Source organism: Bos grunniens, chromosome 2 (assembly GCF_055505025.1).
Source record: "Bos grunniens cultivar Pamir isolate PY7600 chromosome 2, Bosgru_T2T1.0, whole genome shotgun sequence".
Classification (NCBI taxonomy): domain Eukaryota; kingdom Metazoa; phylum Chordata; class Mammalia; order Artiodactyla; family Bovidae; genus Bos; species Bos grunniens.
In genome coordinates this window covers 12427675-12453836 of record NC_141166.1, presented here as the reverse complement: position 1 = coordinate 12453836, position 26162 = coordinate 12427675, and the positions used below count along the sequence as shown (strand labels likewise).

Sequence of the window (26162 nt, the reverse complement as noted above, 5' to 3'; positions counted from 1 at the left end):
TATACAGTCCATAGAATTCTCCAGGCCAACATACTTAAGTGGGCAGCCATTCCCTTCTCCAGGGGATCTTCCCAACCCAGGGATTGAACCCATGTCTCCCACATTGCAGGCGTACTCTTTAGCAGCTGAGCTACCAGGGAAGCCCAAGAATACTGGAGTGGGTATTCTATCCCTTCTCCAGGAGATCTTTCCAACCCAGCAATCGAACCGGGATCTCCTGCATTGCAGGTGGATTCTTTACCAGCTGAGCTACCAGAGAAGCCCAGACTTTACCTTAACCAGGAATAATAACTACTGATACCATATATCTCCTGACATGATGTGATGAGGACACATTACCTCTGTGGTATTCTCCGCAAAAATGCACAACCTATCTAACCATGGGAAAAAAAAAAAAAAAAAAACTGGCAAACTTAAAATAAAGGGCATTCAACCAAATACCCAGCTAGTATCTGCATCTGGGATGGGCGAAGGAGTTAAAAAAATACCCTTTACAGTTTAGGATGATTCATTAGTACTGTACACTCCTGAAAGAAAAGATATTATAAAAATTTACAAAGATAAATGGATAAGTAAACATTAAATCCAAGAATGATTCACAGGAAGTATCTTTTAACAAATAATTGTAATCAATGATTAGAACACAGAATAGGCATTTTACAATCTCCTGGATAATATCTTAAGCTTATTTACTATGCAGAGGTAGGTTTACTATAAAGCTAAAGAAGCTTAAGCTTCAAGGTCCTCATTTGTATTGGTCCCTGCCAAGGCCAAGTGGTAGAAAAAAGACTGAATTATCTTTCTATGGTCTCTATAAAAATGATATTACAAAGTCATAATATGAAAATCTTTAGTAGCATGAATATAGGGGAAATTACAGCAGTGTATCAGGTAGTTAAAAAATATTATGCTGTTTTTCTGAATTTTGTGATGTTTGGGTTTTTCAGCTTTTAAAAGATATAGTTTAGGGAATTCCCTGGTGGTCCAGTGATCAGGATTCAGTGCTCTCACTGGCAGGGGCCCAGTTCAATCTCTGGTTGGGGAACTAACATCTTACAAGCCACTTGGCACAACCAACAGAAAAATAAATAAAATATATAAATTTGTTGTGGTTTATTTTCTCATTCTGAATAAACATTTGTTTTTATCTCTAATTTTGTATTCTTTTTCTTTTAAAAGCCCCTGTTGTTAAGCATTTTGAATATGGATGGAATAATTTAGCCTGCCTCATACATTTAGTACCAAATATTCATTTAAGTATCTCTCCTCCTATCATAGATCTTCAGTATTATTCATAACCAGGTAAAGTAAACCGAAGTATGGATCAAATTTCAATAGAACTTATTTAGAACTTTTATTTCTAAACCCATCTTCAGCCAGGGAGAGACTACAAGTAACAAGGGTGATGAAATAGAAAAGAACATTTCACGGATAGGAAGTATAATCTATTAAAAAAAACACAAGAGGTTCATTTGCAATGACTATCGAGTTGAGCAAAACAGGGTACAGTTGAACAGTGAGAAGATAATAAAAAGAAATTCAGTAAGCTCTTGGTAACTAACAGTGAAGATGGCTATGGCTGTCAGCCATAGCAAAAAACAGAAAATCATGCAGTCAAAGAGGAAAACATGATTAAAACCAATCAAGGACAGTTCTACAAAATGTTAACATAGAATTACCATAAGGCCTGGATCCACTCCTACGTACATACTCAGGAAAAATGAAAACATATGTTCACACAAAACACTGTACGTGATTGGTCACAGCAGCATTATTCATAACAGTCAACAAGTGAAAACACCCCAAATGTCCCTCAGCTGATAACATGAATAAATAAAATGCAGCATGGCCATACAATGGAATATTACTCAGCAATTAAAAGGTATGAGCTACTGATACACTACTGCACAGCCAAACCCTAAAAACGCTATGCTAACTGAAAGATGCTAACCACAAAAGGCCAGATACTGCATGATTCCATTTACAAGAAAAGTTCAGAACAGACCAATTTACAGAGACACAAAGTAGTTAGTGGTGCCTAGTGCTAGGATTATTACAGGTTGGGGAATGGGTATTGACTGCCAATGGGTACAGAGTTCTTTCTTGGGGGAGAAAAATAACCTAAAATTAGATTGAGGTGACAGCTGCACACACTAGAAAACACTGAATTGTATATTTAAATGAGTATATTGTTAATTATATCTCAATAAAGCTATCAAAAATAACAAGGTCAGAAGATGTATAAATCAGAGAAGATGGATTTTACAGAAATGTCACTGAAAACCATAATTATTTTTTATTCATTAAGTGCCCACTGTGTCCTGGCACCAGGTGTGTGTGTGTGTGTGCACGCGCTCAGTTGTGTCCAACTCTTTGCTGCCCCGTGGACTATAGCCCACCAGGCTCCTCTGTCCACAGAATTTTCCAGGCAAGAATACTAGAGTGGGTTACCATTTCCTACTCCAGGGGATCTTCCTGACCCAAGGATTGAACCTGTGTCTCTTGTGTCTCCTGTATCAGCAGGTGGCTTCTTTACCACTAGTGCCACCATATTATGTATTATTGCGTCTTTTCAGCAGTTCTAAAAGGCAGGTCATGTTAAACTTTATATAAATTTAACAAAGAGAGACTGAAAAATAGGGAGGCTAAGTTACTTATACATAGCTGCTGCTGCTGCTGCTGCTGCTAAGTCACTTTAGTTGTATCCGACTCTGTGCGACCCCATAGACGGCAGCCCACCAGGTTCCCCCGTCCCTGGGATTCTCCAGGCAAGAACACTGGAGTGGGTTGCCATTTCCTTCTCCAATGCATGAAAGTGAAATGTGAAAGTGAAGTCGCACAGTCGTGTCCGACTCTTCACGACTCCATGGACTGCAGCCTACCAGGCTCCTCCTCCATCCATGGGATTTTCCAGGCGAGAGTACTGGAGTGGGGTGCCATTGCCATACACAGCTAAACAGTATCAGAGCCAGGATTATAAAGCAAGTTTGTGACTCCAAAGGTCTTTGACTCTGTTGTACTTTTTCTATATTAAAACAAGCCAGAAACCTTGTATCAATAGCCTAGTTATATGTCCCCCTCTGGAAATAATAGTCTGTGATACGAGAGACACTTCCATTAACATTTACACTTAGACTGCTCAGAGCACCCAGTGTTCCATCTGGATCACAACAAGTTACATTTATTGCCACTGTGCTCAGCCCAACTCTGGACCTGATTAAGGACTAGGATCTCTTCAAGCAAACCCTGAGATAAAACTACAACAAACGCAAAGGATAGCTCCTTAGGCATCCAACGATGTTAAGAATCAAAACATGGGGAGGGAATACTTACTGAGAGCTATTTTGTGCCAAATTTCTGAGTTACAATCAGAGATTATATTATCTGAGATAAATGGTCAAAAAGAAGCTCCCCCTCCCACCTCTACTCCCAAACTCCTCTACCGTCTTTTTTTTTTCTACGAATGCTAATTAATAAGCTATGAGTAACAGTGGTCTCCCTTAAGGGTTGTATACACCTAGTGTTGATCACAAGCAAGAAGTGGCTCCTCTCTCAAATATAACCAAAGGCTGGCAAAACAGAGAACCCCTTTTCACCTCTTGGCCTTCCCTGGGTAGAGCACTCTGTATATGCTGTAGGCACTCTCAGGTAGAAATATTAGTTAAGACAGCTTCTGCCATGGGAAGGTAGACATGTGCGTTGCAGTTAAAAGGCGAGGCATCCCAAAAGAAAACCACCAATTAAAGGGGAGTTTTATCTTGTGAAACAGATTATACAGAAACATTCCAGTAACTCAGTGCTCATTTCTCTTTTGTATCTCCTAGACAGAGGAGCCTGGTAGGAGGCCATCTATGGGGTCGCACAGAGTCGGACACGACTGAAGCGACTTAGCAGCAGCAGCAGCAGCAGCAGCAGCCTTTAGCAAAGCCCTAAATGTTCCAGCCTGGTCTCAGCTGTGTACTACAAGAGTATTAAGAGAAGACTCACCTCTGGGGCTGAAAATTAAAAAGAAAGCAACACTCCCTGAGGCCAGCAAAGGATTCCCCAGGGAAAGCTGAACCTTTAGGAACAAAAGTCCTTGCTGGGAGCTCCAATTATCCCACCCCATGTGCAGAATCTCCTTCAAAAGCCAACTCTGGAGGAGCCTGGCTCTTATTTACTAAGAGAGAAAGTAGTTTTTTTCTATCAAAACAGCCTAACTGTAAACTCAGGTCTATCTGATTCCAAAATCCATATTGTTACTGGCTGCTACATCACACTGCCTCCGAAATAATATTAACAGAAAACTGTTCAGCAAAAATATGGGAGAGAATGATTTAGGAGGAGGAGGAAGGGAAGCAGAGAGGAAAGGGAAGGAGGAGAAAAAGGGAAAGAGGGAGAGATTTCTCCAAAGCAATGAAAACAACTCATTGCAGACTGAATGTCAAAAATGGAAATAGTTAATAGTAATGTATGCACTTAGCATATATGAAGAGCAGTACCTACTATACAGCTAACATTTAACATGTGTTAATTCCTTTCCTTAAGAACAAAGAGCATAGTAGAAAAATGCCGTCTCAAGTTTTGGATTTTAAAGAAGTTAAAGTGTGATGACATTAGAACAGATACCCAACAGCAACAATGACAAAAACTCTATATCTCCTTCTTGAAAAAATACTCCGCAAGTGAAAAAAAACAGAATGGGGCTGACTATAAAGCTATTGATCAGTCCTCTGTTTCAAACAAAAAGAGGAACACATTATCTCACTTCTCCAATATATTTAAACACAGAAACACAAATTCACGAATTCATTAACTGCACAATCATTTACTGTTTTATTAGTCTACAGCAATAAGGTAGAACATCTTTTGTATCTTCTAAAAGTCAGAAAGATTCAAGGCACTTCAAATTTCAGGTGGCTTGTGTACAGTTCCCCTGCAAAAACACCCTCCCAACGAACACCAGCCAGACCTCTTCCTGTTTTTCAACCTCGTATGTTTACTTTCACATCTGCTGTGAAAGATAAAAGCAACAATGGGGACATCAACCACATGTCTGCGTCCTACCAACCCGGAAATGAAGCTCTGAAGCCAGAGGTGCTGTGAAACGGGTCTTTAGAAAACTCACACGCAAGCTTAAAACTCTTACAGCGTAGGTCTGAATCAAATCCAAAGGTAGACAAAACCATATATGTTTCTAAAGAGCTATATTGTATTTGAAAGAAAGTGGAAGTGTTAATTGCTCAGTCATGTCCGACTCTTTGCAACCCCATGAACTGTAGCCCACCAGCCTCCTCTATCCATGGGATTCTCCAGGCAAGAATATTGGAGTGGGTTGCCATTTCCTGCTCCAGGGGACCTTCCTGATCCAGGGATCAAACCCAGGTCTCCAGCACTGCAGGCAGATTCTTTACCAACTGAGCACCATAGATGCCCAATTGAAGTATGGAAAATGTAAGGGGCAAGATATAAAAATTCTTCTTCTTAACCAAAGATTATTTTCCCCATGTTCACAAGTCAGATTTTATCAAGGGTAAAAGGGAACTAACGTTCACTGATTACCTGTAGATGACGGGCACACTGCAAGGTTTGTTTCTGTCATTATTATGTATTCTGCATAATGTATCACCTTATTTTATAGAAGAGTAAACTGAGGCATAGTAAAGTACTTTCACAAGATCACATCATTAAGAAATCATCTCAGACTGCATCTCTCCTAACAAGTTTGTGGTTGTACTAAGTAAAGCTGCAGCAGTAAGGAATCTGGGGGTCTTCCCTTGGAGGTCCAGTGGTCTTAACCACTGCACGGGGCATAGGTTTGATCCCTGCTCAGGGAGTTAAGAATTCGACTTTGAGGCCAATTTTCACTTGCTAATTATAAAACTTTGGACAAGTTACTTAACTTTTAACCTGCTACTTAAAATATAAAATGGGATGACTCACACCTACTTCACAGGGCTGTGGTGAGGCTTAAATGTAAAAATAATGGCTAACATTTATCTGGTGCCAGACACTGTCCCACATACCTCGCATATATTAACTCATTTAATCATCATAACAACCTTAAAAGGTATTTTTTATCATCCACACGTTATACAATGAGCAAACCGAGGTACAGAAGTAACTTGCCCAAGGTCACCACCAGTTTAAAAGTGACACACCAAGAAATTAAAACCAGGCATTCAAGCCCTCAGGCTCAAACCTTCAATACCTATGTCATCCCTATAAAGAACACAGTCCAGAGCACGGCTCATAATAAGTCATCATTAAATACTAGCATTATTACTTTATCAAGCACATACAACGCCCCAGTAAATTGTGGCTGAAGGTGTTAAAACAAAGAGGCAGAACGTTAACCCAGGTTATACTCCATGCTCTTCCCATAACCATATGTCTTTTGGACCTAATGCCTCTATTCCTAAGCTTTAGGCATACACTCAGTCATTTTTTAAATTAATTAATTAATGTGACTGTGCCAGGTCTTAGCTGCAGCATGCAGGATTTTTGGTTGAGGCATGAGAACTCTTAGTTGTGGCATGTGGGATCTAGTTCCCTGACCAGGGATCGAACCCGGGCCTCCTGCATTGGGAGCACAGAGTCTTAGCTACTGGACCACCAGTGAAGACCTGCCCAGGCATTTCTAATACTGGATCACTAAACTTCCTTAGGAAAGAAGTCATGTCTTCTACATTTTTGTGATCACATACACCCACAAGGTCCTGCTCATTATAGATAATCAATTGGGTGTGTGTGCCCAATCGCTCAGTCGTGTCCAACTCTTTGTGACCCCATGGACTATAGCCTGCCAGGCTCCTCTGTCTATGGGATTTTCCACCAAGAATACTGGAGTGGGTTGCCACTTCCTTCTCCAGGGGATCTTCCAGACCCAGGGGCTGAACCCACATCTCCTGCATCTCCTGCACTGGCAGACAGATTCTTTACCACTGAGCCACCTGGGAAGCCCAGACAACCAATTAATACATATTAATTAAATGATCATGCCACTCCTCTGCTCAAAACCCTTGCAAAAATTCTCATCTCAGAAAAAAGTGCAGTCTGTAGCATAGCCACCAGGGCACCACACCAACTGTTCCTCCCACTTGCAGCCTCTCTGAACTCAGCTCCTACCATTTGCTCCTAGATGATCTTGATCTTGCCATGCTGGCTTACTTAATGCTTCTCAAACACACCAAACATCCTTCACCTTTGCACCTGTTGCGCCTGGAATGCTCTTCTCCAGATACCATTCAGGACTCTGCTCAAAAGTTACCTTACCAGAGAGGTTGTTTCTGACCACTGTACCTAAAATATCCACCCCACTTCCCTCCCTCTTCACTCCCTTGTTCTGCTTTCTCTGATCCTCACTAAAACCTTACATTTTATCCCTGATTTGTATACTTTGTTATTTGTCCTCTCCCACTAAATGTAAACTCCACAAGAACAGACATTTCTAATCTACTTTCTTCACTGTTATGTCCCAGTGTGCTTAGGATAGGACCTGGTAAATAGCAGATGATTCATAAATTTTTATTAAATTAATAAACGGTAGATGTATTGGGGCTTTCCCAAGGGCTCAGTGGGTAAAGAATTCACCTGCAATGCAGGAAACGTAGGAGATACAGGTTTGATTCCTGAGTCAGGAAGATCCCCTGGAGGAGGAAGCAGCAACCCACTCTAGTATTCTTGCCTGGGAAATCCCATGGATAGAGGAGCCTGGCAGGCTACAGTCCTTGGGGTTGCAAAGAGTTGGACACGACTGAGCACGCATAGATGTATTAGTTGTCTCCTGTCATATAACAAATTACCTCTGAAATTTGGTGATTTAAAACAATAAACATTTATTATCTCCATTTCTATGGATCAAGAATTCAAGCGCATGGCTTAGTCCGACACCTTTGATTCAGGGTCTCTGGTGAAGTTGCAGTCAAGCTGTCAACCAGGTTTACGCTCCTCTCAAAGCTCAACTCTGCCGGAAGAATCTGCTTCCAAGCTCACTTTCATGGTAGTTACTAACAGACTTGGTTTCTCACCATGTGGGCCTCTCCATAGGCTGCCTGAATGTTCTTAGGATATAGCAGCTGGTGATCCGAGTGACAGGAACAGAGCCAGAGATGAGAGAGCCCGAGGGAGAAACCACAGCCTTTTGTAATCTAATCTTGGAAGTGACATCCCACCACTGTGCTATATTCTATTCATCAGAAGTAAGTCACCAGGTCCAGGGCACACTCAAAGGGAAGGGATTACGCAAGGCATAAATACCAAGAGACAGGAATCACTGGGCCATCTTAAAGGCTGCTTACCATAGTACAGATAACAAAAATCCAAAAACACCCTGCCCTTTGGAAGACTAGCTTTTATCCTCATCAGTGGATATCCTCAACTGTGCAGTAGAATTTCAAATTAGACCAGATGTGAATCTCAGGTGGGCTGGGAGTTTGTTCACTGCTGTATCCCCAGGAAACAGAACCACACTAAATCTTTGTTGCATGAATGAAAACAAAACAAAAAAACACCTTGACCTTTGGAAACCCGGTATATCCTTTAAGATATGCATTTAAATATGATGCTATGGTCATTATGCAATCATCGCCCCAATGCTAGTTTTTTCAATCTTATAAAACACCAAAGGGAGTACATTAACTATTAAACATTTCTAGTTAACCAGTGTACCTTAACAGTCATGTTAGAGATAATACAACTAGCAAAGAGATGTCAACAAAAATAGCATCTGGAGAAAAAGGATACTATTGGATGACTCTTTGTGAGTAGATAAGATACATCTTTTTAAAAATGGATTGGATATTGATTGTTATTATGTAAATATTGTTCATTTTCTTAGGTGCGATTATGGTACTGTGATTATGTAGAATAAAGTCTTTATTCTTAGAAGATGCATAATGAAGTCTTTTAGGGGTAAATTTTCATATCTGCAGCTTACTTTCCAAGAAAACACACATACAGAAAGGGAATCAGAAGCAGTCAGATTCATAACCCGGTCTTAAATCTCAATTATGCTCGAATTCACATTCTCACTACACTTCTACATGTCTAGGATGTCCCCAGTGTTATGTATCTAACTACCGTTCTAAGCAGTGTCTGTGTCTGGGGGGCTGAGGAGGGCAGTGAAAGACAGGATATTGACCCTCTGCTCTCCAGAAGCTGACAGTCTTACTGGGAAGCACCAGTTTCAAGTGCAATACAAAGCAACACGTGACAAATCGGGTTTGTAACAAATGCCACAAGAGCTCAGAAAAGGATATCAATAAACTCTCAGAGAACAAAATACCTTTGAAACCTCTTTCTTCTAACAGTTCTCTTATTCTTGGCATCCTTTTCCTTTAACCACTTCTCCTTTACTTTATCTACTTGGCAACAACTGAGTGATTATTTCCTACTAACAAAACTATCTTGAGATGATCTAAACATAAAGCACATATTTTGCCTGTTTGGAATCCAAGATATGATTTTTTAAAATAAAATACTATTCACATTTTCACTGGAAAAAAGCACTAAATATACTGTGTGAATTTTCTTGCCTTCAAAAGCAATTGTGTTATTTCAAGTGTTGAGGATGCCAGAAAGCTTGAAGATTTAAAAATAACCTCACAAAGAGCTTGTTTCCAACACCAGATGGAAAGAAATTACTCTAAAGACACACGTGTGGGAGGACATATATACAATACAACATCATATGACACCATGCAAAAGGTTTATATAATTATGTAATACCATCAAGATTCGCAGGACTCTGCAGGTAGTAAGTTAGCAACAGTGTCGATTCTCTGAATCATTAAAAATCACAAAAGGGCAAGAAATTGCAAGTGGGTGGTAGCAAAAAAAAAAAAACAAAGAGCCTTCACTTTAAGCTGCCTTCCATGTGTCTCCACTACATGATGAAATGGTTGGCAGGTAAAATTTGAGAGCTTAAATCCTTGGAGCTCTTGACAGTTCTGCCTGTGTCCATATGGTCAAAACAACCAGGGGAAATGAATTTCAAAAATCTGTACCAAGTGTATTATCAAGGTGAAACACTTTTAACTTGAATATATGTAGAATTTCAAACTGGTTAACTGAAATACATGCCTGACATATAAATTAAAATAGCATTTCTTTGTAAGATGATGTACTGTTAAAATCCCATTGCATTAAAATGATTATAATAGTGTTATTAATTTACACAAGTATTAATAGCTGAAACACAATCACAACTGAACTTTGGCATAGTACTCCCTAGTCACAAATTAGCAAAAGTATACATTTTGTTACAGTTTTGGGTAACAGGCTTAAATGCAACCAATTCAAAATACTGCTATGCTGTATTGTTGTTAAATCACAGAATTTCTCACTTAAAACTTTTATAACTTTATAATGGTGATGCTATCAAAATATAATATTAAAGTGTCTGAGTGACTATTAAGGCAGAAAGTAACTAAACCTTAGTCTATACTGTGTCCAATGTTACAATTCAGACGAATAAAGGGCCTACCAAAAAGTTTATTTGGATTTTTATAGGGGATGGAAGACACAAGGAGAAACAGATTACATTTATAAATCACAATAAACTATAGGAATATATACTATTCCCAATTTTTTATCTTATTATTTCCACCTAGTTCCAAAAGAAATTGAGGTGTTCCTGTCCCTATTAATAGATAATATTTTTAGATAATACAGCTAATCCTTGAATAACAGGGGTTTGAACTGTGTGAGTTCACTTATACTTAGATTTTTTCATGCGTGAACTCTACAGTACTACATCATCCAAGGTTGGTTGAATCCTCAGAGGCAGAATCACATACAAGGAAGAACCACACATACAGAGGTCCGACTATAAGTTACACATGGATTTCCAACTGTGCAGAACGTTAGCACCCCTAACCCCTGCATTAAGGATCAACTACAATGCAGAATTATGGACATACACTGAATGTAGATAGAACAGAATTAGATAATATAAATAGAGCATCTGTTGCTTCTTCCAATTTTATCATTATATTTAATCACAGTTTCTATTTTATCAGATAATCTTGCCTCTTCCTCCCCACTCTGCCAAGATTACACTATCCCTATCCAAGCTCTACTCTACACAGTTCAGAAACAACGTTAATTTCTATAAGCAGACGTTGCCCTGAGAGGTGAGAAAGAAGACAGCCTAGATTAATTGGGAGGAAACGACCAAAAGAACCCTCAACCATGGAAGGAAGAGAACGGCAATCCAATACACAAATCACCATTTAATCCACATGGATTTAGGTTGGAGATAATCAAGAGGTACCTGCAGAATCAGGACTGGTCTTAATAAATACAATAATAAAACAACAAAGAATGAAATAAACAATAAACATGATACCAGAATGGCTCTGGAATTTCTCTTGGGAAAGGACTTTTTTAGGGGGGCATACTTACTTAGGGTGACTTGGGGGAAACTGATGAAAATTAGGAGGTAGGGTATATTAAAGTCTCTCCAAGTCATTCCTTGAATTGTTCTGGCCACAACCATGGAATGTTGCTTTTCTTCAAAGTTCAAAAAGTCGTCAATTTATTTTCAAATACTTCAAGGTGGGTACAATCCCACTTAAATAAAAATAATTAGCAAAAATAAGTGTAAACAGACTTTTATCATAATCAGATTTTCCCACTATAACTTCCCTAAAACCAACATTTGAAGTAGTGTCAGTGAGGAAGTAATTCTAAGACCGGCACTCAAAACATCAAAGTTCTCTTTTCCAACACCTCCAATTTCTGAATAGTGTTTACTGCTATACCTCTTTTATCCTTCTCCCTGTGTATTCATTAAATAACAGCACAGTAAATCAAAACAGAGCGTAGTAAATCAAAATACTGATCTAATGCAGTGTGCATACCAGGCAGATTGTTACAGTGCATTTCCTGCACACATTCTGAAGCCACTCATAAAGAGTCACCAGTGACGTACCGACAAACTTAAACAACAAAACTTAACATTCTATTTAGAATCTGGCTCTTCTCTAACTAAAAGCTATTACAAACACAATGAACCAATTACCTTCCAGTACTTCTAGATTCTCTACATAAATAAGACTTGTAACTTATCAATTCAGAGGGCCCTTTAAAAATTTTTTAAAATTTAATCTTCGGGGGCTTTATTCAGAGAAAGAAAGCAAAGTTGTTCATAAGAAAAAAACTTGCTAGAATTATTCTTGTTTAGCTCACAAATAAAATTAGATGATTCTAAGCTTAAGCAGTAGGTGGAAAAAAAAAATCCTTTAGAGGTAGCAATGAATCTGTATCTGAATAGGCATGTGACCAATCACAAATTTGATGGGACTTTTGGAAAAATACACTGGCAGCATTTGCTCTGATCTTCTTAGATAATAAGGAAACAGATTGTGATCTAACGTATGCACCTCTTGATTTCAGAACCACATTCAGCCCCTGATAGCTGCCAACATTCCCAAGTTATAAAACCGGATCACCAATATTAAATTAGATTTGGACATTCAGAAAACAATATAAGCAAGCCCTATCACTCACGTCACAAATCACAGACTTCGTATTTTAAATCACAATCTACTGATAAGCATATCAAAGTACCTAGAGAATTCAAGAATCCTGTGACTTGTAGGGAACTCTTCTGACAAGCTTAACTCCGAAGCTTTTTTTTTAGGAAACCAAACAACACTGTAAGCACACTATCTCCCATAAAATGAATCTGTTTAAAATGAAGTCTATAAGCTAAGGAATGAAATGGAAGGCTGGCTCTGTAGTTTCCAAAAATGTTAAAGTCAAGCTGCATACAAAACAACACACTGCTGAATTCTAAATGTGAGGTGCAAACCTGACAAAAGAGAAAAAGAGGAAAAACACATAGGTCATATCTCAACAAAATGCCACAACTATTTTTTTTAGAGACAGGAATCATTTAAAATCATTTTTTAATTTAGATATTAGCTTAGAAATGTTTCTAAAAAGAAAAAGGAGATACAAGTACCTTTAAAATGAAAAGAGGAAGATTTGTGTGCTATTCTGTTTATATATAAATTATCATATCACATTATTTTATATATTATATTGATGATAAGCCTACTTTGTAAGTCCCTTGGACTGCAAGGAGATCTAACCAGTCCATTCTAAAGGAAATCAGTCCTGAATATTCTTTGGAAGGACTGACGTTGAAACTGAAACTCCAATACTTTGGCCACCTGATGTAAAGAACTGACTTATTTGAAAAGACTCTGATGCTGGGAAAGATTGAAGGCAGGAGGAGAAGGAGACAACAGAGCATGAGGTGGTTAGATAGCATCACCGACTCAATGGACATGAGTTTGAGTAAATTCCAGGAGTTGGTGATGGACAGGGAGGCCTGGTGTGCTGCAGTCCACGGGGTCACAAAGAGTCAGACACGACTGAGCGACTGAACAGAACTACTTTATTAAGGCTTCTCAGGTGGCGCTAGTGGTAAAGAACCCACCTGCCAAAGCAGGAGACAATCCCTGGGTCAGGAAGGTCCCCTGGAGAAGAAGGAAATAGCAACCTACTCTACTATTCTGGAGAAACCCCATAGAAAGAGGAGCCTGGTGGGCTCCATGTGGTTGCAAAGAGTCAGACACAACTGAATCAACTGAGCAGGCACACAAGCTTACTTTAAAATATAGGCTTGTTTACCATATCTACTGCTGCTGCTGCTGCTAAGTCGCTTCAGTCGTGTCCGATTCTGTGCGACTCCATAGACGGCAGCCCATTAGGTGCCTCTGTCCCTGGGATTCTCCAGGCAAGAACACTGGAGTGGGGTGCCATTTTCTTCTCCATACCATATCTACTACTTCGACACAATAAATATGATTTGAGTGTTTAACAAACATTAAGGAAATGTCAGCTCTTAGACCACCAAGAAACGGAAGAGATGTAGAGAAGCCCACTTAAGAGATAAAACTTTCTTCTATTAGTTTAGTCTGTTTGTTGACAGCCAGAGTTTTCAAGTGTCCAACCAGTCAACTGGTGGAGTTCTTAGCTCTGAGCAGAATGGAACCCTAAGAGGTTTTCTTAATCTACCACCAGCCACCTTCTACCACAAGGGTTGCGCATACTGATGGGGCATTTAGGACCTAATCCTTTTAACAAACACCACTTCAAATTCAACCAGCTGGCCATATTAATGAAGCTCAAAGAAAACTCAAAACAAAACCAAAAGTTCCATCAAGTCCCTTTCACAAAGGGACATTTCCCCCACACTTCAAATTATTAATATGGAACATTCTTAAAGAGAACTGAAAACAGAAGGAATATACTGATAAACGACAAGCACAGATGGAAGCTCATGGCCAAAGGTACAAATGAGAAAGCATGGGTTATTACTGAGTAGTTAGTTCTTTTTGACTGGAAAATACAAGTAATAAAGAGAATAAAGGTAGAAAGGTAGACCAGGGCCACACTATGTACAGACATACCTAAAAGACATTTGGTTATAAAACACTGGTATAAATGTTGGGAGAATTTTGATGAAGTCTAAAGAGTCAGATCATTTATTGATATTTCTAAGCCTGAATTCAATTACACAAGGGGAAAAAAGTATAGTTTTGTTCTAGAAGAAAGAGGAATCAGAAGGTTAGCATGCTGCAGGTAAGTTCACTTTGAATAGTAACAAAGATATACCATACTTCAGTTTCCCCAGGGATATAAATAATGCTTATCTTTACCTTAATTATAATCTTGCTGTAGAACGCATTCTGAATTAGCACCTTGATATCAAGGCAATGTGATGCTCAGTGTTTATATTCACTTTTTAATCTGTCATTTATTGAGAGCTTATTGTGTACCATATATTGTTATGTACTCCACATGGATTATATTAATAACACCTCAAGAAACTATTTTATATAGCCAAAATTGGTCAGCTAGCAAAGAACTTATTGTTTCCAACTTACAGAGCAGGAAAATGAAGAGTATGTAAAGTTTCCCTAAAAAGTAAGAGTTAATGCTGCATAACAAAACTGAGATGAGAATTATATTAACAGCACTGGGTACAGTGTACATCCTCAAGAGAGTATAAATTCACTATAATAATATCCAAGATAGAAGACATCACTATTTCTTCCAATCTTCCCTAAAAACAGAACAGAATAGCAGCTGTGAAATCACACAGACTACTAAAAAAAAAAGAAAAGAAAAGCTCGGCATCTCTTAAAAAGAAAAAAACTAACTCCTAATCAGCAATACATGCCAAAAAACGACAAGTCTCCACAGACTAGTCATTTACGGTTGGGTACAGCTAGAGAAAAAAACAGGATGAGAGTCGCTATTCATGTGGCCAGAAATCAATCCCTCGGCAATTTGTTTCACGTGAGATCACTTTCACTCTCAAGAGAACGCTGGTTTCTGGGAAGAACAAACCTGTTTTGGCAAACCCCCACCAGGAATAACAGCCTGGCGATACATCTCGGTGGACAAGCCCAGATACTACCCTCTCCACAGGTAAAGGCAGCCCAGCGAGCAGGAGGAAATACGTCCAAGCCGACAGATGCACAAACTGAAAAAGGAGGTCACGAAGCTGGGAGAGTCGGTTTAACCCCTTGGTCTCTGGGACCCGGGAAGACTCAGTGGGAAAGCATAGAGACTTGGGGTTGGGGGGGGGATTTTTTTTTTTTTTTTTTTTTTAATGATATGGGTATCTGTGGCGGGAAGGCCTTCAAGTCCTTGCAGGCTCCCTCCACCCCTCACAACTGAGCCTGACTTCAGACCGCCCAGCTACCTCGTCACCGAGAAATCGCTCTGCGGCTGCACCCCACACCTTCACCACCCGAAACCTGCAACTCGCCCCCCACCTGCTTTCCTTCAAGGGCTCCTGCCCACTGTACCATGACTGCCTGACCAGACGGTACCGATCGCCCCCTCGTCAAAAATGCACCCGGAGCCTAACTTTTAAACGCTCCCCTCCAGCGCCACCCCGGCCTTATTTCCCCCTTAGGCCGACCGCGTCCCGGCTCCAAGCCTTCGGTCGCCGGCTTGCAGAGAGGGCTTTGCGGAGGCCGTGCAGCCCGCGCCCCCCGGCCCGGGCCTGCGGAGGGGCTGGAGACAAAGAGGCAGGGGCACCGCCGCGGCCTCCAGGACCGTCCCCTCGGGGACAGCTCCGCGCCCCCCACCCTCCTACCCCAGTTCCGCTCGCGCGCCGCCACAGCCTAGCCTCACCGGTGGTTCTGGGGCCCGGGCTCCTCGCGCCCGCCGCCGCAGCCGCCAGACGAACAATGGCAGGAGAAGGCGCGGGCGTCCGAGGCTCGGCCCTCTGCGGCTCGCTGGCCCTGCGGGCTGCAGGCGGACTGACTGACTGACTACTAACCCGCCGGCCGGAGGGAGGGAACGAGCGAACGAGCAAAGGGAGCGAGCGGGCGGCCCCGGCGCGCGCCCTCCCGCCTTCCCTCCGCGAGGCGAGGGCTGGCCCGGCCCGCAGCCAGCCCGCCCCGCGAGCCCCTCCCTCTCTGTTCGCCACAACATTGTAGTAAATTTCTATTGGACGGCGCCGGAGGGAAGGAGGGGGCCGGGCCCGCGGCCCGCCAGCCCATTGGCTAAGGCCGAGTTCTCGCTCCTCACGTTTTCCCCCGCCCTTCCCTAGGCCGGTAAAGAGAGGGGAGCGGAAGGGAAAAGAAGGGGAAAAGGCCAGGGGCTAGCCGCGTGTGCGCAAGCGCAGGTCGAACCGGCTCTCAGGTCCTTAAGTTCCCAGGGGCCCCGCGCTACTCACGTGGGGAACAGAGTAGCTAATGCCCGAGACGAAGGTGACGCCCTTTCCCGCTCCTCTCCCCACCCCTTTACCCCCCAGGAGGGCCAGATAAGGGTCTGAGATTTGGAAGTTGCTCCCAAGCTAACCACGCTCGCTGGCTGTCCCCCAAATGCACCTACTGACCTTGGATAAGTCATTCAGTTTTTCCGGGCCTCGGTTTCCCCACCTACTAACTTGACATCTCTAGGCGCCATTCGAACCCTGACAATCGATGAGACTTTACCTCTCCTGGTAGCTGTGTTAAGACCTGAAATGGATGCTGAGTGTTGCGGCCACGCCAAGATTTTAGCTGTCTTCTGCATTTACGGGTCTCCTAATTTTGCTGCGGCACCCTCAAAATCGTGAGAACTTAGCTTCAGAAATCTGGTCTCCAGCTGAGCTTAGAATAGCTCTCACAATTGCCTGATGTGCCCGTTATTTCCTTTCATTAGCTTCAGAGGCCACTTGAACCTTCCACACTCCCTACCAGGCTGGTGTCTAAACCAGCGAGCAGAAAGAAGGCTCGGTTTTAAGCATGGTAAGAGGTAAGAGAGTTCTGGTATTCCCATTTTAGAGATGAAGAAACCCAAGCAGAGAGGCTTAGACCTGCCAGGATAAGAAGCCAGGCAATCTGACATGGGAGCCTGTATATGCCAGCTAGGCTGTCTCCTTGTATCTAATCCTAGACCCCTCACAACTCAGCTTGGCCTCTAGAAACAGACTGCTGCTAAGTCGCTTCAGTCGTGTCCGACTCTGTGCGACCCCATAGACGGCAGCCCACCAGGCTCCCCCATCCCTGGGATTCTCCAGGCAAGAACACTGGAGTGGGTTGCCATTTCCTTCTCCAATGCCTGAAAGTGAAAAGTGAAAGTGAAGTCGCTCAGTCGTGTCCGACTCTTAGCCACCCCATGGACTGCAGCCTACTAGGCTCCTCCATCCATGGGATTTTCCAGGCAAGAGTACTGGAGTGGGGTGCCATTGCCTTCTCAAGAAACAGACTACTTGAGTTCAATTCTCAGTCTCCCTGATTGTTTGGCCTACTCTGTGCTTGTTCCCAACCCATAAAAGGGGATAGTAACAAACTCCTACCTACCTCATAAGAGTTACTGTAAAAATTAAATGAGTTAAAATATGTAAATGGCTTAGCTCACAGTAAGATCTACCTAAGTGTTAATTATTCCTGCTATTTGGAGACTAAAATATGGACTGAGAGGCGTGGGGCTCGCTGACATAACAATAATATATTTGGTAAGCACTAAATTGTCAGCACTGAGCTGAGCACTTTACATGGTTATCTGTTTGAAACATCCTAAGAGACCCTTTAGGATCACCTGATTACCCTATCTAAAACAGCCTCCACTAACACACCCTTATTGGAGAAAGAAATGGCAACCCACTCCAGTATTCTTGCCTGGAGAATCTCAGGGACAGAGGAGCCTGGTGGGCTGCCGTCTGTGGGGTCGCACAGAGTCAGACACGACTGATGTGACTTAGTAGCAGCAGTAGCACACCCTTGCCATGCTTTAATTTTGCTTCATGGCACTTCTACCTGACTTTCTACTGTATACTTATCTGTTTGTCCCTCTCAATAAATTGCTGCAGTTTAGACTCACTAGATCACAAGCTCTGGGAGGGCAGGGACTTTGTCTTTTTGTTCATCCCCCAGAACAGTGCATACTCAATAAATATTTGCTGAATGAGTGAGTGAGTTATCCCCATGTTATATAAAAGGAAGCTGAGACTTAGGTGGCTTGGCCAAGGTCATTCTGTGTAGTAGGGTGAAGCACCTGTGCTTGAATATTCTGGTCCCCTGCCTCAGGTCCTCAGGTTCAGGGAGCTCTAGCTCTACCACCTATGTGCCTCAGAGGTCCCCTTCACCTGTCAGACCTGGAAATCTGGTGCCATGAAGGATAAATCCTGAAGATCAATCACAAGACAGCTCACCACTACCATCCCCGTGTTATCCAGCAAATACAGATTCATGAAAACCAATATTCTCTATGCCATGAACTGCTAGGCAAGGATAATAGTTTCTGTTTAAAGAGGCTTGGTTGGAGTGGGTAATATTTAATAATCATCACCCTGAAAAAAAAAAGTGGGGTTCTCAGACTAGAAGAAAACAGCCGAACATAAGGCAGATGTAAACCACTCAAATTTAGACTGCCGTGTGACACCACATCAAAAACTGTTGGCGCAGGCTTTAGAATCTTAAAATATTTAAATCCAGTCCTGGCTTTTAATTCTTAGACTGGAGATGAAAGGGCTTTGGAAACTGTAAAGTACTATCCACACATGAGGGATTTTTGTTAATTAGTTAGGTATACACCATAGCTTGTTAGGCTAAGTGCCAGATCCTTGGGCATAACTGGGCCTAACACATAGTAGAGAATGAGAAGAAAAATCATGCCCAATCAAAGGCAGAGAAACTACTCTAACTCCTGTGCCCATCTGCCCTCTCAGGAGAGGCCTCTGCAAACCAGACATCTGGTCCCAGCTCACCCCACAGAGGCTGCCTTTGAGTACAGGGTAAAAGGTCCCAAGCACCATCTCTGAAGCTAATTTCCTTGGAAGAAACTCAGCTCCCTCCCTCCCTCCCTGTCCTATGCTCACGCCTGGGTGGCGGCTGTGCCACGCTCCAAGCCCCAAGACGGGGTCTCTAGCGGCCATCTCTATGCCGCCTGCCAGCTGAGCCCGTTGCTGCCTCCCCCACCATCCCTCCTGTTTCAGGCCCTGCAAGCCGCCTCTCAGCCCCTGAGCGGTCAAGGGCACTAAGGGGAAAAAGAAAAAAGACGGCATGAAAGGGTCCTAATCCTTCCCCATTACAAACTGAGCTCCAGCAAAAAAGCAACACCAGCTGCACAGAAGAGGGTGAAATTAAATGGTGAAATTAGGTGGTGACCACTGAGGAAGGCCAGGGAGGGGAGATGGGGCCTCCGATGACCTGGAAGAGATGAGATTGGAAGAAAGCAGGGGTAGGTGGGGGAACAGTTGGAGACTGAACCATTCCCAAATCTGGGACGTGGGTGGATTAGGGACACAGCTGGCCTGAAGCCCCAGTGATAGGGCTCATGGAAAGCATTTGTTGGTTATGGGGGTAGCAAGAGATGAAGAAGGCTTTGAAAAGCTGGGCCCACCAGCAAAGTGTTCTGAACAGTCACTACTGAATAAAAACCAACCCTGGTACCGAAAGTACATGAAGAGTAGAGCTTTCCATACGGCCCCTGATAATAGAATTTAAGTCATTTTATAGCTTTTAAACACAAATTATAAACAAGCTATAACAAGGCAGAAAAACTGCTCTTTTTACAATGATATGCCTTTCTAGGGGATTACTTTTAGTAGTACTTGCATTGTTCACAAAAAAATAGTCAAATAATTTAAAAATTTTAATCAGCATAAAGCCATCAATCAGAAATAACTTCCATCAATATCTTAGTGAAAGATTTCCCTTCTAGTACCTCTCCTATCATATACTTTTTTGTATATATATATTAAGTCACATGAAATTGCTGATTTTATAAGTTATTAGCAATTGCATATGGTTCGGCCTAATGCTTTTTTAAAATTTAGATCGTATTGTTTCAGAACCAACTTTTTTTCCTCCTAATAATATATTATGACACCCACAGTGCCCTCAAGTGGATGTACCATAATTTAATTAAATTTAAATGTTAATCATTTAGGTTATTTCCCCTTTTTCTCTCTTTTTACTTTTTTCTTTTTTCTCTTTTTTCTTTTCTCATTTTTTTCTTCTTTCTCTTTTTCTGTTTTCCCATTTTTCTCTCTTAATACTTGACAAATATCCTTTTTATATCTAAATTATACCCATGATTATTTTTTAGAATGCATTGACTGCAACATATGTATATATATGTTTTAGTTACAGCATACAAAGCTGCCTGTGCTAGCCTTTGTCAAGAGAAAAGCAAAAGAAATCAGCAAATGCAATGAAAGACAACATCTTAAATGAATACTCTTACATATTTGAAAACACAGAGCATGTTTTGACCCCTCTGATAGAATGCACTTTGCTTACAAAAATTGTGTTAAGCTCTGTTTTAGAGAGTTCTCTGTGCATAGTAAAAGAAAAAAAAAAAAAAACAGTAAATATGATTAAAATACATATATTGGAGTTGGCAAGTTATGTCCTTTCTTCTATGAAGACACTCCAAGAAACAAGGGGCAAAAGGGAAGGAAATTGAAATTGTAAAAGAGATTCCAGTGGACAGTCACTGAGGTATTCTTTAGGCCTCCAGATTCACAAAATGTAGAACTAGATAGGCCCTCAGAGATCAACAAGCCCAAGCTACATGTAAACAATTTGGAAAAGGAGTCCAGAAACTGGAAGAGGCTTGCCTGAAGTCACACAGCACAGGGGTGGCAGAGTCCAAACCAGGACTCAAGTTTTCTGACCCCTACTACAGATTCTGTTCACTTCCTTCTTATAAGTCCAGCTCATTCCTCTTCTGAAGTTGGACGCCACAATAAATTGTACAGCCATAAAACCTAGGACTATCTGAGCCAGAAGGGAAATAACTTATTATTAAAAATAATGACCATTATATTTATTAGATATTTACTATGTGCCAGGCACATACTGAGTACTTTATATGCATTAATGCACTTAGCCTCATAGCACCCCTGAAAAGTGTTATTAGCCTCAATTATAGTCTAAGAAACTACAGTCTAGAAACATTAGATGATTTGTGCCATGTCACACAGCTTTAACTAAATCTGTCTTCTACCTCTGTCCTCTGCTACACACGGCTTTCATGTCACTCTCAAGAAAGCACTTTGGAAATTAGATGAAGGAGCAACATCAACGTCTGTCCCAAAACCCCAGGGAAAGGCTGCTGCGGCTGCTTCTGACTGGAGCCCTGGGACATTTAAAGAGGGACCCAGGGATCTGACCTCCCACGACCCTTCCAATCCCCTTCTCTCACCAGCTGGACTGAGCCTAATGGCCCTGATCCAGCCAAGCTTCCAGCTCACTCAAGCTTAACCCACTAATTCTCTCTCTCTCAGGCAGGGAACCCTCCAGGCCCAGAGGGTTTCCCAAGAAACATGGGGACAGGCTCAGTGCCACCAGCTAGCTGAGCCCCTTCTAAACCTGCTGAAGTCAGCCTGCCCCAACCCTCCCTTGGGAGAGGGCAGAGGAGGAGCTATGATGAAGCAGGAAGGAACTGGGGGCCAGGCTTGACTTGCCCTAAGATCCTCCAAAGTTGCTGAAGCAGGACAGTTCCTGAACTGTCTGTCCTGCATTCAGCTAGTCTCCATTTCTAAGCCTTCCAGTGACTGAAGTTTTTCCGTGGAGGAAAAAAGAGAGAAATCACTACAAATAAGCTCCAGCCTTAGCTCTGCAGTAAGTTCACTGTGTGGCTCTGGGCAAGTCACTTTCCCTCTCTCTTAGCACAGGCTGCCTTAACAAAATGCCATAGACTGGGTGGCTTAGGCAATAGAAATTTATAGAAATTTATGTTCTCACAGTTCTGGAGTCTGAAGTCCAAGATCAGGGTGCCACCTGATTCCAGTTAGATTCCAGTAAGAGCTTTCTTCCTGGTTTGTAGACAGCCACCTCTTCTCAGCCCCCCACATGGCAGAGAGACAGGGAGCTTGCTGGTGTCTCTTCTAACAGGGACACTAATCTCATCATGAGGGCCCCTCCTCATGACCTCATCTAACCCTAATCGCCTCCCAAAGGCCCTGTCTCCAAATACCATCACGTTGGGATTAATGCTTCAACGTGAATTTTGAACAGGACACAAATATTTATCCATTACACCCTCTCTGGGCTCCCATTTCCACATCAATCAAACGGAGGTGCCTATCCAGGACGTCACAGTGTAGCAAGAAGGATCAATTATGTAGGCGGTGCAAAGGGTTTTTCAGATGACAGGCCCACATCTGCACTGAGTATGAGTTATATTGTTTATTTTTATTTTATTCTGCTGTCAACCAAGCAAGGAAAAAACTCTCAATCCCAAGGCAAAAGCCTCCCTGGAATTGAGGACACACTGGTCCCCCTTTCCTCAGCCCGCAGACATTTATTGAGCACCTCCTGTGTGTGGGCACTGGGGACCATGGAATGAATGAGGTGAGTCCAGCAGCCCCAAGAACAGACATCCTCCTCCTCATCCCATATTTGGCTGATGGCAAGAAGAGGTAAAAGGATCGGGGGCTTTTGAGGTAGGCAGACCTGGGTTTAAATCAAGGCTCCACCAGGGACTTCCCTGGTGGCCCAGTGGCTAGGACTCCACACTCCCAGTACAAAGGGCCCAGGTTTGATCCCTGGTCAGGGAATTAAATCCCACACGCTGCAACTACAGATCCCACATGCCACAACTAAGATCTGGTGCAGCCAAATTTAAATATATACATTTAATCCTTATTAAAAAACAAAACAATAGCTCCACCACTAAGATGCTATGTGAGTTCAGGCGAGTCACCACTCCTCTTCCTTATCTATAAAATGGGGATGACATGTGCCAACCATTGTACCAAGTACTTTTTATGCAACATGTCACTGAACCTTTCCAACAGCCTCTTGAGGAAGGTATGACTATAATGCCCATTTTACAGATAAGGAAATAAGAGTCTCAGAAGTGAAAAACTTCCCCAAGATCACCCAGGTAGTAAGGGTCAGAATTAGAATTCAAACCCACATCTGCCTAGCTTTATTGCTGGTGCTCTTACAGCTTACAGATTGTTTGCATTCCTGTAATGGTCATTACAATAATACCAGTGTACAGAACACTCTCTGTGTGCCCAGATCCTTTACCTGCATTCTCTGATTTAGTTCTCACAGCCCTATGGAGTGGGTACTATTTTAACCCCATTCTTTAGCTTTGGGAACCGAAGTCAGAGAGGTGAAGCAATTTGCCTAGTGTCACACAAGCTTCCCTGATAGCTCAGTTCGCAAAGAATCCGCCTGCAATGCAAGAGACCCCAGTTCGATTCTTGGGTGGCTTGATTCCTGGGTTGGGGAGACCCCTGGAGAAGGGATAGGCTACCCACTCCAGTATTCTTGGGCTTCCCTTGTGTCTCAGCTGGTAGAGAACCTGCCCCCAATGTGGGAGACCTGGGTTTGATCCCTGGGTTGGGAAGATCCCCTGGAGAAGGGATAGGCTATCCACTCCAGTATTCTGGCCTGGAGAATTCCATGGACTGTATAGTCCATGGGGGTCACAGAGTCGGACATGACTGAGCCACCTTCACTTTCACACAGCTAAGGAGAGGTATAGTGGGGAAGCCAAGTATGTCTGATTCTAGAACCCTATCCTTGCCCACTACACTATCCTGCCTCTCTTTCCCAGTGAAGCCATGTAGGTGTCTTTATCTGTTTATCTCTGGACGAGAAAGCTGAAGCCCCGCAAAAGTTAACAAAAAGCCTATGGGGACCCAACAACTCAGCTAGCAGCTAAGCAGGGACTTGAACTCAGGCTCCTGAGTCTTAAACACTGGATTATTTCCTTTACCCATAATACCAGAATCCTGGGCATCAGAAAATGCCTCTATGGGACTTCGCTGGTGGTCCACTGGTTAGGAATCTACCTGCCAATGCAGGGGATATGGGTTTGGTCCGTGGTCCAGGAAGATTCCACATACTTCAGGGCAACCAAGTCCGTGTGCCATCACTACTGAGCCCACACACCCTGGAACCTGTGCTCACAACAGGCAAAGCCACTGCAGTGAGAAGCCTGAGCACCGAAACTAGAACGTAGCCCCCGCTTGCCAGAACCAGAGAAACCTGTGTGTAGCAACAAAGCCCCAGAGCAGTCAAAAAGAACTTTAAAAAATTTTTTTTAATTTTTTTTAAAGAAAGAAAATCCCCCTGTGAGCTAGACCTTTGGAAACCACACCCAGCTTCTCCAGGGGCATGGGGATCCCTTCTGAACCAAGCCAGGCATGGAGAACCAAAGGTGTAAGGGAGAAGAAACTTTCCAGAACACTGCTTGGAAAAGACAGCAATTAAACTGGTTATGCAGCTGCCCTTAGCTTTGGGCACCTCTGCCTTGGTCTCTCTAAGCCATGGACCCATAGCTGGAAGTGGGGGGTTATAGAGGAAGCTGCTCCAGGCCTGGGGCCCCACTGGCCAGCACAGCTGTCTGCTGTGATTTCTGCTGAGAAACAAAAAGCTCAATCCTCTAGGCCTAAGTGCTAATTACCAATAACGACATAATAACCATGTGGGCCCAACAGCCAAACAGTCCCAACTAGAAATTCTGCATAGCTCAGACTTAGGAACAAAAGATCTGGGCACTCCAACGGAAACTGATGCCCTGGCAGAAAATGTCAGAAGCTAAAGGGCTTCAGGATTGACCCAACCAAAGTATTATCTGGCAAATGGAGAGAACGATGACCACTCACGCAATTATTTATTAATTTATTGTGTTTGTGTGTATGTATGCATGCTCAGATTAGTGCTAGAGAAGAAAGCTTCATTTATTCATTAATTCACTCCACAAGGACCTCCCTGGTGGGCTAATGGTTGAGAGTCCACCTTCCACGCAGGTGTTTGATCCCTGATCTGGGAAGAGTCCATATACCACAGACCAACTAAGCCCACGTGCCACAGCTACTGAGCCAGCATTCTCAACCCTGTGCTCCGCAACAAGAGAAGCCCTCACAAAGAGAAACCCGTGCACCGTATCCAGCCCCTGCTTGCCACAACTAGAGAAAGCCTGTGAACAGCAACAAGGACCCAGCACAGTCAAAAATAACTTAATTAATTTTTAAAAATTCACTCCACAAATATTTGTTGAGCACCTACTATGTACCACAGACTCTTCTAGGTATAGGAGATATGACAATGAACAAGACAGACAAATATCACCATCATCTCTGAGCTTACATGCCAGTGAGGGGAGTCAAACAATAAGCAGATACTCCATAAAATATTGTAGGTCAAAGAATGGTAAGAGATGTGGATAAAAATAAGCCAGGAGGGAGGAGAGGGAGTGTTGGCATTGCAGTGTCACACTGTTAAACAGAGCTGTCTGGAAAGGCCTTACTGAGCAGGTGACATTTAAACAAAAAAATTAAGAAGATGAGAGAACAAGTTATGGAAGGATCTGGGGTAGGTGTTCCAGGTTGAAGGGCCAGCAAGTGCAAAGGCCCTGGGGTTGGCGGTGTGGCTGGTAGATTCAAGGACTTGCCACCTGAGATCAAACCTCCAAGTCGTTAACAGAAATAGGAAAGAAAAGGCATCAGCTAGACTGATCACCTACTGTATACTTGAGCTCTCTTACACCTTAGGACAGTTCTGGAGGTAAGGATAATGCTCACTTGTCTCGCTGCTTTACGGTTGAGGAAACAAGACCCAAAGAAGAGAGGTAATGATCCCACAGAGGCTTCCCAGGCGGTGCAGTGGTAAAGGATACACCAGCCAGTGCAGGAGACTCAAGAGATATGGGTTCGATCCCTGGGTTGGGAAGATCCCCTGGAATAGGAAATG

General features: G+C 42.7%; 1 protein-coding gene across 42 annotated transcripts in view; it reads right to left on the bottom strand.

Moving 5' to 3' along the window:
- EPB41 (erythrocyte membrane protein band 4.1) overlaps positions 1-26162 on the bottom strand; it is a 181547-nt gene that overhangs the window by 143851 nt on the left and 11534 nt on the right. For 13 of the 42 annotated variants that reach the window (XM_086332158.1, XM_086332167.1, XM_086332067.1 and 10 more), the window contains exon 1: positions 16144-16427. The exons of 22 other annotated variants lie outside the window; for them this stretch is intronic. The gene's annotated coding sequence lies outside the window, so the exon portion shown is untranslated. Of the gene's footprint in view, positions 1-16143; positions 16437-26162 lie in introns of those variants that run through there. 7 more of the 42 variants (XM_086332117.1, XM_086332312.1, XM_086332319.1 and 4 more) reach the window with 2 other exon arrangements.